At 45.5% G+C, this 18,879-nt stretch overlaps 1 protein-coding gene across 1 annotated transcript in view; it reads right to left on the bottom strand.

Moving 5' to 3' along the window:
- TRH (thyrotropin releasing hormone) overlaps positions 1–5,746 on the bottom strand; it is a 40,697-nt gene extending 34,951 nt beyond the window's left edge. The window contains exon 1 of the mRNA XM_068253036.1: positions 5,506–5,746. The gene's annotated coding sequence lies outside the window, so the exon portion shown is untranslated. The remainder of the gene's footprint in view (positions 1–5,505) is intronic.
- Positions 5,747–18,879: the final 13,133 nt, after the last annotated feature.

Raw genomic sequence — 18,879 nt, 5'->3', positions numbered from 1 at the left:
AGAGGATGACTAAAGTAGGGGGAGAGGATGACTGGAGTAGGGGGAGAGGATTGCTGGAGTTGGGGAGAGGAAGGCTGGAGTAGGGGGAGAGGGCGACTGAGTAGAGGGGAGAGGATGACTGGATTAGGGGGAGAGGATGGCTGGAGTAGGGGGAGAGGAAGGCTGGAGTAGGGGGAGAGGATGACTGGAGTAGAGGGGAGAGGATGACTGGAGTAGGGGAAGAGGGTGGCTGAAGTAGGGGGAGAGGGTGACTGGAGTAGGGGAAGAGGATGGCTGGAGAAGGGGGAGAGGATGGCTGGAGTAGGGGGAGAGGATGACTGGAGTAGGGGGAGAGGATGACTGGATTATGGGTAGAGGATAACTGAAGTAGGGGGAAAGGATGACTGGAGTAGGGGGGAGAGGATGACTGGAGTAGGGGTAGAGGATGACTGGAGTAGGGGGAGAGGATGACTGGAGTAGAGGGGAGAGAATGACTGGAGTAGAGGGGAGAGGATGACTGGAGTAGAGGGGAGAAGATGACTGGAGTAGAGGGGAGAGGATGACTGGAGTAGAGGGGAGAGGATGACTGGAGTAGGGGGAGAGGATGACTGAAGTAGAGGGAGAGGATGACTGAAGCCAGGCCAGGTGAGAAAATAACACTAATCTGGTTGTATTAGAAGGAGAAAGAGGTCATGCTTGAGGGAGCTGAACTTGTAATCTTGCTATGGTAATCTCTGAGAAACATAACAAGCCAGGGATGTAATTCAGCATAAAACCATTTTTCAATCATCAATTTACAGGTATCATCTTTAGGTAAACTGAACCGAGGCCGTAGAACAGTAAGTATATCATCCTGGACCATATACGTCATTGCTATGGGTGATTTTAATGATTGCCATATAGAGAGCTCTGTAAAGATAAGTCAGTCCAGGTAGCTCTACTTTCTTCCTAGGTGAGGAATGCTATCCATCATGCCTTAAGTGGGTTAATAGTACCCTTTTATATGTCATAGTCGGCGAGGTACTTAGCATTTCTACAAGGGAACTCCTGAATGGAGTGCAGAATACGTAACACAGATTCCTTTACACTTCCTGCAACTGGCTGATACACCACAGTCTCAACATTATAACAGAGGGCTCAACATGCATTACAAAATTTGTGGAAACTGAATGCGGCAACAAAGAAAAGATGTGTTGTGCAGCTCTGATCTGATCTGTTACACCAGTTTCTATGTGTGCAGACTGCACCGTCCATTATGCTTGTGTAGGTCTCACAATCTAGTAATGAACTGGGAAGTTTAATGGCATCTGAACACCCGTAAATGTAATGGTGCGCATGTGTGTACGAGTGTGTGTGTCTGCATATGTGTGCATGCATGTGTATTTGGCATGAATGTGTGTGTATATATGTATGCGTGTTTGTATATGCATAGCTGTGTGTGTGTACCAGTATGTATATGTACATATTATGTTTGTGTATATGTGTGTGTGCCTGTATGTCTGTATGTGTATGTTTATGTGTATAATGTGTTTGCTTAAATGTGTGTGTGTGTGCATATTGCATTTACATGTTGCATTTACATGTGTGTGTTTGAATTTATGTATGTATTTGTATGTGTGTGTATGTATGCGTACTAGTGGTTTAAAGATAAAATCCTGAATGTTTTACAAAAGCCTGGACAAGTCCCCGGTTGAGAATCTGTGGCAATACTCAGGCTGGGTGCACACAGGAAACGCTGCGTTTTATGCAGCAATGTTAGTCTAATGGGACTAGTCTATGGGTTTTTTACAGTATGCGTTTCGCAAACACTGGTAGTGTTGCATATTATGCAGGATGGCTGACAAAATGCACATAATGAAAGTCTATGGTAACGCATATGCAAAAACGCGTGAAAAACACATTTGCGTAAAAAACGCAAACGCATCATCCTAAAAACGCTACTTTTCAGGCTATGTCATATGTGAACCCAGCCTCAAAATTGTAGAGTGCTGGTTAATATGCTAACCATTATAAAAAGGTCAAAGAAAAAATACAGAGGCGTACGAAAACAGAAAAAAAAACGAACAACTGGTGTGTGTGTGATAACACAAATTGCTTCCCACCATCTTGGAGCAAAATCATGAACGCCAAATGGGGCGACCCAAACTCTTTCTATAGCTTATATATTTATTTACTAAGTATTACTTTTTTATTTATAAAGCTCCACCATATTATGCAGAGCTGTAAATAAATGATTAAGGCTGAAGATTGCAAATAGGAGATGAATATGACACAAGAGAGGTGAAGACCTGCTCCAGTGTACTTATTTCATAATTATTATTATTATCATAACATAAAAAGTAACTTTTCCTAAATATTTCTTTTTTACATTAAGTGCATATTTATTTAGTACTGCATAGGACAATGTGCAGTAACCCATAGCAACCACTGACAAGGAAATGAGTGCTACCTTTGCATTGCTTTTGCATTGTAAGCTTTTTTTTCTCTTCTGCTGTAATAAATATCCATCAGTTTATGTGACAGGGGGGATTTTGTGCATACAGGCTTTTTGAAAGCATTTTAAAATACTGCAATTTATTTGAATAACAGCCTCTGTGAGAACACCAACAAAGAATTGGGGGAATGGGTTGAAAGCGAGAATTTATTTTATAACTAATAAATATTATTATGTTTTAGTAACGGTATGAGCATGCATTTATATGTGCTGACTCTTCCGGGATATACAGAACAGTGTCCTAAATGAATGTCACTACAGAATACCCAGATAGCTCGGGGTGACCCAGAACGACAACTCGACAAGGAAAGTATAAAGGGCTAAAGCTACTTACACACATAAGATAAAATCATTCAGAAACGACCAATTAACAAGGTTTCAAACGATGGCCACAGAAGCAAACGTAGACGACTAACCGTCAGCGATGGACTCAAATGACCGATATCGGGAGTCGGTCGTGATCAGTCCAGTTATGATTTTTTTCAACTGACGATCGCTCATCACGGAGAATGTGTACGGATAATCCAGCGACATATTACAATCGTATCATATGAATCGTTCGTAGTTGTGCATGTTTGTATCGATATCAGTAGTTTCAGTTAATTGCACCTCAGAAGTCACCTCCACATTCTCTGTGAATTCCTTCTTTCTCTGATCATTCATGTGTGTACACAGGTCGGTCATTTGAGATTGTTAACCTTCACCGATCGATCGTTGGTCGTCATTCATTTCAATCAATTTTTGTCTGATGTGTGTATGTATCTTAAGAGCTTAAAAGCCCTCCTACTAAAAAAGCAATCAAGAGTATAATTTTGCCTTCTTAAAAGAAGGAAAAAATATATTCAGAATTAATGTCAGTAATTGTCATTCAGTATTGCTCACACAAATCTGCTCTATCCAGTGATTTTTTTTTTTATTTAGCTACTCCCTGCAATGTTAGAGCCTAAACTATAGTTACTACTAGCACATATTCTCAGATGTATATGATAAATCCAGTCTTCTACTGACTAATATGAATTGCCTCTTAAAACCAATAAGAAAACAATAACACTGTACAGTGTACACCCTCTCAATGAGCTTATCAGCAGGGCTTCTGATGGTAAGGGGGATAATTGGTACAGATTACTCCTAAATGCATCAGATTGTGTGTGACAAGGAATAAAATGTGCCAATATATCGTTAATAGAACTCTGGTTGTAGTCCTCTCTAGCTGCGCAGAGTGTTGAGTCTTTGTCTACGTGAGAATATTTGTCTCTTTTATCTATAAATCTTCAACTGCAAAACCCCCCCCCCGCAGATTTTCATCTGTCTGTCCATCTTATGAATCAAATCTATAGATGCCTATTAATAGTACAATTCTTTCATCACATGCAATCTTTCAACGCAAATTGTACAGAAAACTGCCCAGTGTACAGCAAAAAATTGATATAAATTCTACGGTCGATTGGAACATAAAATTTAATTAATTTGAATGTTGGATTTTACGGTCAAATGGAAGAGAGAGAATGTCCTAATGGACTCGTTTAAGGAACAATAGATAAATACCTTCCAATTACTTTTGATCATAAAAATGGAAGATCACATCTGATAAAAAAAATTGTCCCATTAATGGGCACCTTATTATCTATCTATAGGTGGCCACACACCATACAATGAAATGATTTGAAATTTTACAGCAATTCGATAAAAACGATCGTATCTCCCGAAAATATCGAAAGCTTTTTTTTCATTCGACTGAAAATACGATCCGGATTTACCGTTTTTTTTCGATTTAAATCGATCCGAAATGCAAGATATTTCTCTTCAATTTTTTTTAAAGATTGTATGGTGTGTGTTAGATTGTCAATTTATTAATATACACACCCTAGCAATTTTGTCAGAGTTTCCAATCAGTTTTATCATAATTGGGGAAAGATTGAACATAGGTGTGTAGTACATTGGTCATATTTTTGAAATGTTACAATCAGTCAGAAAAATTGATTGCAATTCTTAAATTGAACAGATATTAAAAAATTGTATGGTGTGTGGCCACCTTCAGCCTGATATTTCTCTCTTGGTTCATTTCTTCCCCGTCTCTTGCACATTCTAAAGCCAGGTACACACTTTCAATTATGATTGGCCAATCGCTTACCAATTTTACCACTTCCATGTAGTATGAGGGTTTACCTACAGAATCGGTTCCTTGTATTCAATATCTGTTGACTCTCATACTACAAAGAGATGGTAAAATTGGTCAGTGAGTGACAGCAGTCAGCATGTTGGGTTAGTGGTCCTGCCTAGCAGCGCTGGGTCCCTGGTTCCATCCCAACCAGTGCACTATCTGCATGGAGTTTGCATGCTCTCCCTGTGTCTGTGGGGGTTTCCTCCGGACATGCCAGTTTCCTCCCACATCCCAAAAACATACAGATAAGTTAATTGGCTTCCCCCTAAATTGTCTCTTATGCTGAGAATACATGATCCGTCTTTTCGGTCAATTTATCGATTTTCGATTTGTTTTCTGCTGGATTTCCCGCTCGATTCTCTTATCTTTTCTTATCAATTTAAATTCACTTCTATAGGAAATCGAGCGGTAAAACGGTCGAAAGTAAGATCGGACATGTTGGAAATTATCTATGGAACCATCTGCCGAAAAAAACGCATGGTGTATTCCCAGCATTAACTACAATACATACATTACACGACATATAACTATAGTTGGGATTGGATTGTCTCTGATAGACAGGGAAGTGACAATACATTTTTGTACAGCGCCATGGAAGATGTCGGCGCTATATAAATACTAAGTAATAATAGTTGAATAAGTCTCGGAAGGTCTGTTTGCTGTGATTACATACAGATACTGCACAGGACTGCATTGCTGCGATCACTAAGATGCTGCACAGGATGGCATGGTGTGTGTTTCCCCTCTCCTTTGCTGGCAGTGAGACTTGATCAGCCATGGAGAAGCGCCCTCTGCGCGGAGTGTTGGCTGCAGTGCTGGGGATGAGCACAGACGGGACAGGGAGGAGAGAAGGAGAAAAGTTCCTAATTACCTGTTCAGTGGGAGAGGACGGCCGTCACTCAGCTCCAGCAGTGTGGGGTGTAGCTGGTCTGTCAGGAGCAGTCAGCGTGCTCTGGTTCCTCTGTGCTGCTCCAGTCTCCTGCCTCCCTTATTTATACCTCCCCCGACCCAATGATCAGGCTGCCTGTGATGTAATTCGGGGTACGTCTTCACTCCGCTCCTCTGTAGGTTTGATGTCAGAGAAGCAGATACTAAATGAATTCCCATTAACTTCTTGTAGTCCAGAAAGTGAGGATAGGCTTGCGCACCAGCTTGTAATCGGATCCACTGACTGGGTATATTTACAAGTGTCAAAGCCAGATAAAATCATAAAGGAAAAAAGTCATGCTTGGAGGGAAAATTGATGACACGTGATACACTGAAGTCACTGCAAGTAATGAGCTGTTTTGGGACTTCAAATGTTGCTTGTTCAGAACCTCCTCCTCCTCACCACCACCCCTTCTTCTCTTTGTCCCTCTTTCCCTTCTTCCTTTTCTTTCCTATTTCTCAGTCCTCCTCTCTCATCTCCACCCCTCTCCATCTCTCCTTTTCTCCTTATTTCTTTCCCATTACCTCCTCTCCCCCTCCCCCGCATCTCCACTGTCCTTCCATCCCCCCCCCCCCCCCCCCCCTTCCCCAATCTCCCTCTCTTTCCCCTCTCTTTCTCTGCCCCTTTCCCTCTCCCTTTCTTTTTACCCCACCCCCTCCCATCCATCTCTCCTTTTCTCCTTGATTCTTTCCCATTCCCTACTTTCCCCTCATCTCCCCCCCCCCCCCATCCTTCTTTCCTTTCTTATTTTATTCTTTCCCATCAGGGCTGCCATCAGAATTTTTGGGGCCCCTCACACATCGTCAGGTCTGGGCCCCCCTCCCTGGGCCCACCCACTGGTTGCTGTACCCGCCTACTAGCCACCCCACCCCTGTGTCCAAGCGTTAATTGCACTGCAGCGAAAAATGTGCATGGCTCCGACACTGAAAAAAGTCGCTTGCACACCGTGATGCGGAAAAAAATGGCAGTGGCTCCCCACTTTCAAGTGCTGATGTCACTCTTCTCTCAGTGCTGGAACACTGTGTGCTGGTTAGTGAGCCACAGGCCCACAGCAAGCACATGCGGCCCTCCCATCGCTTTTGGGGGGCACAGGGCCCCCAGAAGCCCTGGGCCCCTCACTGCAGTGTCAGTTGTCCCCCCCTGATGGCTGCCCTGTTTCCCATTCCCTCCTACTGTACCCCCCAACTCATCTCCCTCTCTTTCCCCTGCCCCCATCCCTTTCCTTCTCTACACCCCCCCCCCCCCTCCCCTCCCATCTCCCTCTCTTTCTCTGCCCCTTTCCATCTCCCTCTCTTTTTTCCCATCCTATGCTTCTCTCTTTTCTTGTTTATCCATCATACCCCTGACACAAACACACTGTAAATCACAGAACGCAAACATGCCGTTTTTTGGAAGAGTTTTTGCCTGTGATCCAGAAAGCAGAAGGACTAGCACAAGCGCAATCACAATCTGAATCGCACAAAGATGCATTTGCATTTCTTCTACTAAAATCAATTTGCAGTAAAATATCATTTGTGATTTCCGTTTTATGATTTATACTTTTGCGATTTGTAAATCACATGTGTTTATTGATTCTGATTGAATCGCTTTTAGTGAAAAAGGACACAGGCACCTGCCTGACCATACCCTCGATTTGGTAGGTCCCAAATATAAACATCATTTAAAGGGACCCTGGGCTCTGCCTAAAATCACCATTTGGATTTACCTGGGCCTCCCTCCAGCCCCCCAAGACTGAACTGCGCATGCGCAGGACTCTCACACCGGCCGGCGTGATGACGCTTAGTGTGCGCAGCGGGGGGTGCGAATGGGCGACTTCAGACCGAAGTCACCGAATAACGGAGCCGTCAGTGGGACCAGGAGAGGAGCCAGGAGGATGCCGGGAGACCTCCCAGGCTACGGGCGGCTGGAGAAAGCCCCAGGTAATGGCAATTTTATGCAGAGTTCAGGGTCCCTTTAAGTTAATGGGGGAAGTACTGGTGGCTTGTTGCGGTGTCTGGAAAGCAAACACAACTTCAACTTACAACTTTTTTGGGTTAGAGGCACACCAAACTGAACTTGAGCTAAACATAAACTGATGAGATAAAGAATTGTATCTATCCTCCTCCTCCTAAAATTACTTTTTTTTTTTTTAAGATATCTTACAGTTTTATTTTACGTTAACATAAAGAGTAGATTTAAGGGTGTATTGTTTGACCTGAATAATGCCGTCTTTCTATTGACCTTTTTTCTAATCTCTAGTCTGCACTCAGAATCTGTTCTGAGCTTAATGACTGTAATTTCTTATTAGTGAGGGTTACACCATAGTCCGACACTATTGAAATACATTACCCTAGCGGATCCGCACCCGCAAGCAGATCGCAAACAGCAGCGGAAACGCTCCGGTGTGCACTAGGCCTATGGGTGGGGTGGAGTACATGATGAGGAGTAGAGGGTGGTGTATTGATGAGGAGTAGAAGGTGGTGTATTGGAAGGAGGAGAGGTTGGGCAGTCCACATTGCTTTGGATAGGGTGTTGTTGCTGGAGAAATAGAAGCCTCTTCCTTCTTTTACTTTTCCTCCTACAAAGTAACTGTTCCAGCAGGCAGACAGTATTATTATTATTATTATTATTATTTATATAGCGCCGACATATTACGCAGCGCTGTACAGTGTATATATATATATATATATATATATATATATATATATATATATATATATATATATATATTGTCACTAACTGTCCCTCAAAGGAGCTCACAATCTAATCCCTACCATTGCCATATGTCTATATTATGTAGTGTAAGTACTGTAGTCTAGGGCCAATTTTAGGAGGAGCCAATTAACTTATCCGTATGTTTTTGGAATGTGGGAGGAAACCGGAGTGCCCGGAGGAAACCCACGCAGACACGGAGAGAACATACAAACTCTTTGCAGATAGTGCCCTGGCTGGGATTCGAACCAGGGACCCAGTGCTGCAAGGCTGCAAGGCGAGAGAGCTAACCACTACACCACCGTGCTGCCCGCGGTAGGAATAATGTCATTGATAACTGAGCACAAATGATCATTTTTGTCACTTTGGCAACAGGACGTATAATGGCACAAAAATCCTGCATCTCTAGCCACTTCTGATTTCCACTGAGAGTCTGCTATGCTCATGTATGGTCATGAGGGCCCTTTACAATGGGGTATGTATAGATATTTGCATAGGGTTGCTACTAATGAGAAGGTTTGGAGAAAGTTTGGAAAAAGGTTGCAGTGGTGGTCACTGGCGAACTCAGGGGGCTGTTCCGGGTGTCTGGAACCTCCCCCCTGCACTGAGCTGTGTATTCAGCCAGGGAAGCCCGCATAATATAAACAGCCTCATTCTCCCTCCCTTCTTACTTCTGGTGCTTCCCTCCAGCTAATAGAATGAGAGAGGCAGCTGAGCTTCCCTCACAACCCTCACAAGAAGATGCAGCCTACAGTGAGAGAATGTTGATTATGGAGTCCTGGACTCTCCACAGCACAGAAGTGTCAGACATGATGAAATTAGAGTGCAGGCAAGCTGGTAAATATGCACAGCATGATGCAGAGCTTGCCTGGACTCAGGGTCTGTGGGCAAACATCTGTCTGGTCTCTCCCCATTGTTATAATGACTGCATGTGTGGATAAGGTGTGGAACTGTGGATAACAAGCTGAAAAGTTTTTGACAGTCCCTAGACTCCAGGAGGGCTTCTTTCTGACTTGTGTGAGAGACTGACAGGGACAGGAGTCCGATTACAGGCAAGTAGCCTGTGTGATGTGGGACTTCAATACAGATAAGTTCTCTGCTCCATCTCCGGGGCTATTCTCAATTTCTCCACTCCTCTCTCTGGGCTAGTGCAACGCCAAAATGACAATAGCAATCGCTAGCAATTTGTGAGTGTGATTTTGTGAAGTGATATTTAGAGCGATTTTTGAATGAATTGCTCAAAAACATGCTACATGCAGTATACCTGCGATTTTGAAAAAATCACAACGCTGCTGTGGGAACACCCACATAGGGTAACATTAGCCAAGCGCTTTTCAAATCACTGTTGATTTGAAAAACGCTCAGAAGCACTCTTGGTGTGCACCAGCCCTCCCTCATTCACCTTTGTTTCCCTCTTCCCCTAGTGCTGGCTGGCTGACTGTGTGTTCTTGTCTTACAGGAAAGCTAAATAAAAGTGCAATCCTGGTGAGGCAAAATAATATTATTTAGTATTTATGTAGCGCCGACATCTTCCGCAGATGCATATATCCCTGCATCATATGGGTATCGCTTGCGCTATGTGAAACTATGTAGCATATTCCACTGAATTGTCCAAACTAAGTCTATCTCCTGTTCCTCTCTTGGGGAGTTGTTCCAGCGCTGTCCCCCGTTCACATTTGCTGCTACCAGAAGCCCTCAGAAACACTTGTGTCCTTGAGTACTTCCAAAGATAGGCAGCTCCGTAATACGCCAGCGCACTTTTGTGCATGGGCAGTATGGAGCCACCTGTATTCGGAAGCACTCGGGACATACGTGCTTCTGGACCTTTCAGGAACCCCCCCCTTAAAAATCCTGCGTTTGCCCCTGGTGGTGTACTTCTGCCAAATGAGCAATGGTGTGTGAAGAACAGTAAAAATGAGAACACACTTCCCCGGTCTCAACAGGTGGTGTCACTTGGAAAGGAGGAGGAAAACAGAGGTGGAGTAGAAGGAGGAATAAAAGTATTAGGTAGTAGAGATGGGGACTGAGATGGAGTAGAAGAAGGAAGAGGTGGTATAGGTGGCAGAGATGGGGACAGAGGTGGAGGAGAAGAAGAAAGTGGTGGTATAGGTGGCTTGGATGAGGACAGAGGAGAAGTAGAAGAAGGAAGTGGTGATATAGGTGGTAGAGATGGGGAGGGGACAGAGGTGGAGTAAAAAGAGGAAGAGGTGGTATAGGTGGCAGAAATGTGGACAGAGAGGGAGTGGAAGAAGGAAGAAGTGGTATAGGTTGCAGAGATGGGGACAGTGGTGGAGTAGAAGGAAGAAGTGGTGGTATAGGTGGCAGAGATAGGGACAGAGGTGGAGTAGAAGGAGAAAGTGGTGGTGTAGGTGGCAGAGATAGGGACAGAGGTGGAGTAGAAGGAGAAAGTGGTGGTGTAGGTGGCAGTGATGGGGACAGAGGTGAAGTAGAAGGAGAAAGTGGTGGTGTAGGTGGCAGAGATAGGGACAGAGGTGGAATAGAAGGAGAAAGTGGTGGTGTAGGTGGCAGTGATGGTGACAGAGGTGGAGTAGAAGGAGAAAGTGGTGGTATAGGTGGCAGAGATAGGGACAGAGGTGGAGTAGAAGGAGAAAGTGGTGGTGTAGGTGGCAGTGATGGGGACAGAGGTGGAGTAGAAGGAGAAAGTGGTGGTGTAGGTGGCAGTGATGGGGACAGAGGTGGAGTAGAAGGAGAAAATGGTGGTATAGGTGGCAGAGACGAGGACAGAGGTGGAGTAGAAGAAGGAAGCGGTAGTGTGGGTGGCAGAGACGTCCCAAAACTTTTTATGCTATCACAATCTCAACTGATGTACTCTTTGCAGTGTCTTACCCAGCTGCTTCTATATTCTCCCACTGTTCTGTTAAAGATTAGAGATGGGCCGAACCTCCGATTTTAGGTTCGCGAACCGGGTTCGCGAACTTTCGCGTAACGTTCGGTTCGCGTTGAAGTTCGCGAACCGCAATAGACTTCAATGGGGATGCGAACTTTGAAAAAAAAAAAAATTATGCTGGCCACAAAACTGATGGAAAAGATGTTTCAAGGGGTCTAACACCCGGAGGGGGGCATGGTGGAGTGGGATACATGCCAAAAGTCCCGGGGAAAAATCTGGATTTGACGCAAAGCAGCGTTTTAAGGGCAGAAATCACATTGAATGCTAAATGACAGGCCTAAAGTGCTTTAAAACATCTTGCATGTGTATACATCAATCAGGGTGGGTGGTTCACAAGCAGTGGTGGGTTCACAGAACAGGTATGCAATGGTGGGTTCACAGAACAGGTATGCAGTGGTGGGTTCACAGCACAGGTATGCAGTGGTGGGTTCACAGAACAGGTATGCAGTGGTGGGTTCACAGCACAGGTATGCAGTGGCAGGTTCACTGAACAGGTATGCAGTGATGGGTTCACAGCACAGGTATGCAGTGGCAGGTTCACTGAACAGGTATGCAGTGATGGGTTCACAGAACAGGTATGCAGTGGTGGGTTCACAGAACAGGTATGCAGTGGTGGGTTCACAGCACAGGTATGCAATGGCAGGTTCACTGAACAGGTATGCAGTGGTGGGTTCACAGAACAGGTATGCAGTGGTGGGTTCACAAAACAGGTATGCAGTGGTGGGTTCACAGCACAGGTATGCAGTGGTGGGTTCACAGAACAGGTATGCAGTGGTGGGTTCACAGCACAGGTATGCAGTGGCAGGTTCACTGAACAGGTATGCAGTGATGGGTTCACAGAACAGGTATGCAGTGGCAGGTTCACTGAACAGGTATGCAGTGGTGGGTTCACAGTACAGGTATGCAGTGGTGGGTTCACAGAACAGGTATGCAGCCAGCCAGGAACAAGTTAAGCCTAACTAATCTTTCCCTGAGAGACAGTCTGCAGCAGCTCGCCCTACTCTCACTAACGCAGGCAGCACACGAGTGACCGTAATGGCCGCCGCTGCCTGCCTTATATAAGGGGGGGTGGGGCTCCAGGGGCTAGTGTAGCCTAATTGGCTACACTGGGCCTGCTGACTGTGATGTAGAGGGTCAAAGTTGACCCTCAAGGTGCATTATGGGGCGAACCGAACTTCCGCAATGGTTCGCCAGCGGGACGCGAACGCGAACCACCGAAGTTCGCGTGGAACCGTTCGCCGGCGAACCGTTCGGCCCATCTCTATTAAAGATATGTACCACCCATGTCTACTTTACCACATATCTGAGGTCAGCTAAACCCTACCACCCTGAGGCTGCTGCTGTAACACACAGGCACAGGCTTGCCTATGTGGTCAATCATGTAGGGAAGAAACAGCTTTTTGTAAATTAGTGGCTTTGTCCAATATTTTACTGTATATGGCAGTAGTTGGAGAGCTAAAAGCTTTGCAAAATGAGTGTGGAGGCAGTGGGCATAGAGATAATTATCACCCAGAAAGTTGTGGGATAGAAGGCTGCTGCTAAGCAGTGATATACAAAACCGAGTAATCCACTCACATTTTTGTAAATATTTTATTATATCTTTTCATGAAGACATGAAACTTTAGGATCATATTATTAGTCTTTAAATCCCTTGTACCCTTTGTTGCGTAATTAGCACGACCTGCAGAACACGAGTAACGCTTCTCCTCCCTCCTTCCATTTGAGAATGCCCCACAGATGCTCAATAGGGTTTAGGTCTGGAGACATGCTTGACTAGTCCAGCACCTTTACCTTCAGTTTCTTTCGGGAAGGCAGCAGTCATCTTAAAGGTGTGTTTGGGTTAGTTATCATGCTGGAATACTGCCCTACAGCCCAGTTTCTGAAGTGAGGAGATCATGCTCTGCTTCAGTATTTCACAGTACATTGGCATTCATGGTTCCCTCAATGAACTATACTTCCCCCATGCCGGCAGCACCCATGCAGCCCTAAACCATGACACTTCCACCACCATGCTTGACTTGTAGGCAAGACTTACTTGTCTTTTGTAGTCCTCACCTGATTGCCGCCACACGTTTGACACCATGTGAAGCCGCGGCCAGGAGTGCTACGTCACAATTGTGTAGTGCACATACGCAGAGCACTCCCGGCCGCAGGTGCCGATCATGGATGCACATCACTGGGAAGCGCCTGTGCACTTGCCACCGACCCTCCAAACCCGGAAGAAGCTTTGGAGGCCTATTAAAATTAACGGAGAGAGACGGAAGAAACCTGGAGGAGCGGTGGCTGGCTATGAGGAGGCGTACGAGAGATAACGGCGCCGGAGACTTGGGCACAGGATACAGCCGGTATATGGCTGATCCTGCTGCCGCACAAGTCCGGGCCTTGTTAATTACTATTCCCCCTCCAGGCCGCCATGGATAGTGGGGTAATGAAATAAGTCGCTGGAAGCCGAATTATTGTTTTAAAAGTAACTTCAGATCCGTCTTCTGACGGCGCTGAAGTTACTCCCTGTGCCTGCTATAGCAGTAGTTCCTATTACGGCCTATGGTGGCGCCGGCTGCGCCCAAGTCTCCTGCGCTGCTGCGCCCAAGTCTCCAGCGCTGGATTCAGCGTGTTCGATGAGGAGAGCATACACATGCCTGCTCCCCCCATTTTTAAATTTCTGATAGCGCTAAGGTACTGTATAATGCCCTAATAAAGTTTTATTGAGGGAAAACAATCCTAATATTCCTTGGGGGGGGGGATGGGGGTCCTGTATAGCAGAACTTTACTTTGGTTGCTTTGCGCAGGGCTGTGGAGTCGATACCAAAATCATCCAACTCCTCAGTTCATAGATCTCCAACTCCGACTCCAGGTACCTAAAATTGCTCCGACAACTTAGTCTAATACTTACCAGGGCTGTGGAGTTGGTACAAAAATCATCTGACTCTTTGCACGTCTTTACAATTTATCAGTTTTTGTTCCTTCTCTTTCAGGCATACCTAAAGTGACATATGACATAATGAGATAAACATAGGTACATATAGTACTAGCCCTAGTAAGACGTTTGTTTTCCAAAACAGCAAGAGTTAAAGGGAACCAGAGACGAACAGAGTAAAAAAAATGAAAAAGCTTTTATACATACCTGGGGCTTCCTCCAGCCCCATAAGCCTGGATCGCTCCCACGCCACCATTCTCCGCTTCCTCTATCGCTGGTACCAGGTCCCGTCACTTCCGGCGGACGCGACCATTTTTCCGCATACACAGGGGCTCCCTCCATACCCTTACGCATGCGGCTGCATAGTGTGGAGTCGCACGCGTAATGATATGGAGGGAGCCCCTGTGATGCGGAAAATTGGCCGCGTGCTTTCGGCGACTGGTCGAAATTACAGGACCCGGCACCGGCGGATACAGGCAGCAGAGGACGGCGGCGTGGGAGCGATCCAGGCTTATGGGGCTGGAGGAAGCCCCAGGTATGTATAAAAGCTTTACCCCCGAAGATCTCTTTAACCCTCTGGGCGATACAATTACATCGCCCAGGAGGGGGCGCAGCACTTTTTTTTAAATTTTTTAAATCATGTAGCGAGCCTCGCTACATGATAGCCACTGCTCAGCGGCATCCCCCCACCCACTCCGATCGCCTTCGGCGATCAGAGTAAGCAGGAAATCCCGTTCAGAACGGGATTTCCTGCTGGGCTTCCCCGGTCGCCATGGCGACCGGGCGGGATGACGTCACCGACGTCATGGACGTCGTGACATCAGAGGGAGTCCCGATCCACCCCTCAGCGCTGCCTGGCACTGATTGCCGTGCCGGTGAGTAGCGGCGGATCGGCGGCAAGCGGCGGCGATCGGAAGTTACACGCAGCTAGCAAAGTGCTAGCTGCGTGTAACAAAAAAAAAAAATGCAAATCGGCCCACCAGGGCCTGAGAACTCCTCCTGCGCGACATACCCCGAGCTCAGCTCGGGATTATCGCCCAGGAGGTTAAATAAATAGTAATCTATGAAAAAGAGTTTGTTGACAGCTTGTCAAATTCAGTCCTGAAAAGCAAATATTGGGTAAAACAGCTGGATGCTGCTAAACAGTAAGGGCTTGTTTACACTTGTGCGGCGTGCGTCTCGTAGACGCATGCCAGCACTGAGCGGGTGGGTGGGATCGCAGGCGAATCCCATCAGCCGTGCTATGCATGGCTATGGGAATCGCAGCCTCCGCTGCGAATTCTGCGGGGTGTTCCGGCCGAATAGCTACCACAAGCGATTTGGCCGGCGGTGCCGTTATACCCTATGGCAGAGTTTCCCCGCGCGATTTGCCTGCGGGGAAACTCTACGGATTCGCGGCGGAAACCGCGATAGTGGAAACGGGCCCTGAGATATGACTGAAATATGACTGTTTATCAGCATTTAGCTGCTCGGTGGATCAGTCAAAAACAGTCTGCCGACAGCTTCTACTCATGTACAACTGTCGGCAGAACGACCAGCCCGTGGGAGGGTCTGATGGACCCGTCGTTTGAAAAAGTACGGCGTGTGTACGTGCCTTAAGAAACTTCACTTGTTATCTATGCTAAATAGCTTCTTTAAACTCTTCAACCCAATTTGGACTCTGAAGTCTCAAAAAAAACAAACATGTTTTTACTTAAGTAACTTGATAAGCACTCATGCCATCTTGGATACACATGAATTCATACTTTGCTTGGTGTTGCTCCTGTATATTTCCGCTACAACAGAATTATGTTATATTAGATATGTGTCCAGTTTAAGTATTTATTGTAGTATAATGTAGTATAACTTGCAGGGGAGCAGCAGAAGACCTCCATGCAAGTTCCAGACGCAGCATACAGCAATGTTGATGATAAGCAGGGTTATTTTTTCCATAGGTTCAAACTGGGCAATCGTCCAGGTAGGGCCGGTTTAAGCTACATGGTGGACCTAGGGCAAAAATAACTTTGGACCCCCTCCCCTTGAAAGTCAGCTCTCGAGCCCCCACATCACTGGACCCCTCAGGTGGCCTCCTCAATGTGCTCCCCATGACCCCATTCGGTAGTTCAGCTGCCTTGAAATTTCTCACCTATCCCGTCTGCTGCTCCATCCGTCTTCAGCCCAGTTGCCTGCGTCTTCTTCATCCGGTGTAGTTTATGTGTAAATAACATGCGCCGTGCATAGAGAAGAGACAGGCTGAAAATGGAGATTGGGGCGGAGCAGGCGCCAAGACAAGTGAGATGTTTAAAGGCAACTGAACTGGCAAACATGCGGGGCCATTGAGAGCAGTTGGGGGAGACCACCTGAGAGGTCAGGTGGGGTGGGGGCCCCTGGAAAGGTTGGGGTACTAGGACAACTGCCCCTTTTGCCTCAATGGCAGCGCCGGCCCTGCTCCCTGGGCTCCAAGCTCCATAGATTCCCCACAATTCATGGATAGTAGAAGTCACACGTTTACTGTCAGCACTGTATGAAAATAGGGAATAACTGGGCAATTGCACCAGGACCAAAGCTCTTTAGGGGCCCCATAAGTTATGGATTGTAGAGGTCACAATTTACTGTCAGTGTTGAAAATATAAGGGCCCCACATTCATTCTTGCCAAATGCCCTTATTTTTATATATATATTTTTAGATTTTCTGTATGTTCTGATTACAGAGATCTCTACCTGTACTACACGCCTCTAAGAAGTGACCTTTAATGGTCACGAAACGCTTGTCAGGCTGCGCTCCATGACATTACCGTGATGTATTGTTGTTTTCATTTGTCTCTTCGCATGGAATTTTGTGAGTGATATTTTTTCGGATGGAACTGAATGCATTACAAACCCTAATTTTGGTTGCTTTTTTCAATTATTAATGTATATATAAAGGAGCCATTATACCTGTAGAATTTACTATATAATTGCATAATTTCCTTTTTAGACCAGTTGTTATTAAAGGAAACTTGCAACAAGCATTTAGATCAGTACAATCAGAAATGGATTAAGATGAAATGGGGCCCTGGCAGGGCTGGGCCGAGGCAGAGGCTGGGCAGGCTGCAGCCTATGAGCGCAGCCACTTGAGGGCGCAATTCCCTTCCTGACACTTATTGTTTTGTGCCCAGTGCCACCCGTCTGCTGGCTGCTGCTGGTTTGGCGCACCGGTATGCTAAAATGTTGGAACATCGGCACTGAGCTAATCTCCCGAGTCCCTGGTGTCAGCCGCCTATGTAGCGCGCCCCACTGCTCCATAATAGCCGCGCTGTCATCACAGAGATGACAGGCATGGTTGGGGCATCACGTAACCAGGCAACAGCAGGAAGCTGGCTTCTGCTCTGACGGAAGTGGTGTCGGCTTCCTGCAGAGTTGCCTGAAGACTTTCTCTATGAGTGAGCTGTGCCTGGACTGGACGGGGGAGGGACAGTGCCTGATAGCATTGAAAACGCCAAGACCTCGGATGACTGAAGAGGTCAGGAGGGGGACACGCTGTTTTCACATACATGCCTAAATGAAGCAGGTATGGAGGAGTAATTGGAGTAGAGGGGGAGAGAGAGAGAATGTGAGTACTGTATGTGTGTACTCTGTGTGTGTATGTGTGTACTGTATGTGTGTGTACTGTGTGTGTACTGGTTGTACTCTGTATGTGTGTGTACTGTGTATAACAATATAACATGTATTGTAAATAGTGACGGATGACGGCTGGGAGGCTAATCCATTTGTTAGGGGTGTTTTTTTTACTTTCTTTTCACAACCATAACTGCTGCCTACATAGTTTTCAGTGGTATAACCCACTTCTAGCAATAAATCGCCGTTATAACGCTAACTGCTGAGCTCCACTGAGCTGCTGAATATGTGTTTACATTGTTGCTAGGCAACCAGACCCAGGGTGCAGAGACTCCTTTGTGAAGAGTCATAAGCTGCAGGGAGAATCAGTCCCATCTACACCATATGATTCTTTGTCAGATTCAATTCAATTTGATTCATTGATATGATTTGATTCAATCTGACATGTCTGATTCATGATTCGATTCAATTTGATTCAAATTGAATCAAATCATGAATCGGACATGTCAGATTGAATCAAATCAAATCAATGAATCGAATCAAATTGAATCGAATCTGACAAAGAGTCATATGGTGTAGATGGGACTGATTCTCCCTGCAGCTTATGACTCTTTTCACAAAATGAGTCTCTGCACCCAGGGTCTGGTTGCCTAGCAACAATGTAAACACATATTCAGCAGCTCAGCAGAGCTCAGAAGTTAGGGTTATAACCAGTATTCCTGCTAGAAGTGGGTTATACCACTGAAAACTATGTAGGCAGCAGTTATGGTTGTAAAAGAAAGTAAAAAAAAAAAACACCCCTAACAAATGGATTAGCCTCCCAGCCGTCATCCGTCACTATTTACAATACATGTTATATTGATGAAACCATTCATTTTTACAAAAAAACTTTTTACACTATTTTACAAGGATGTTTAATAGTTTATGCATAAACCACTTTTTATTTTTTTTCTCATTCGCGGAAGAACCCCTTTAATGAATAAAATTGCTTATTCATTTATTTTTTACAGTATTTATTATTATATTATTAGTCAGTGCTTGCACATTGTAAAATCTTTCTGGTCCCTGATTTACATTCTGAAATGTATCGCTGGTGGTGACATCTTTAGTTCTGACAGGTAATCTGTACGGAATGTTCGTTACTGAGAGTTCTTTGCATAGAGAGAAATATTGCTTGCTTGTCAGCTGGAAACAGCCGTTATTTACCACAATACAACGAGGTTCA

This window comes from Hyperolius riggenbachi, chromosome 9 (assembly GCF_040937935.1).
Source record: "Hyperolius riggenbachi isolate aHypRig1 chromosome 9, aHypRig1.pri, whole genome shotgun sequence".
Classification (NCBI taxonomy): Eukaryota; Metazoa; Chordata; class Amphibia; order Anura; family Hyperoliidae; genus Hyperolius; species Hyperolius riggenbachi.
Note: the sequence above shows the minus strand (reverse complement) of the source record. Positions and strands in the feature narration are given on the sequence as shown.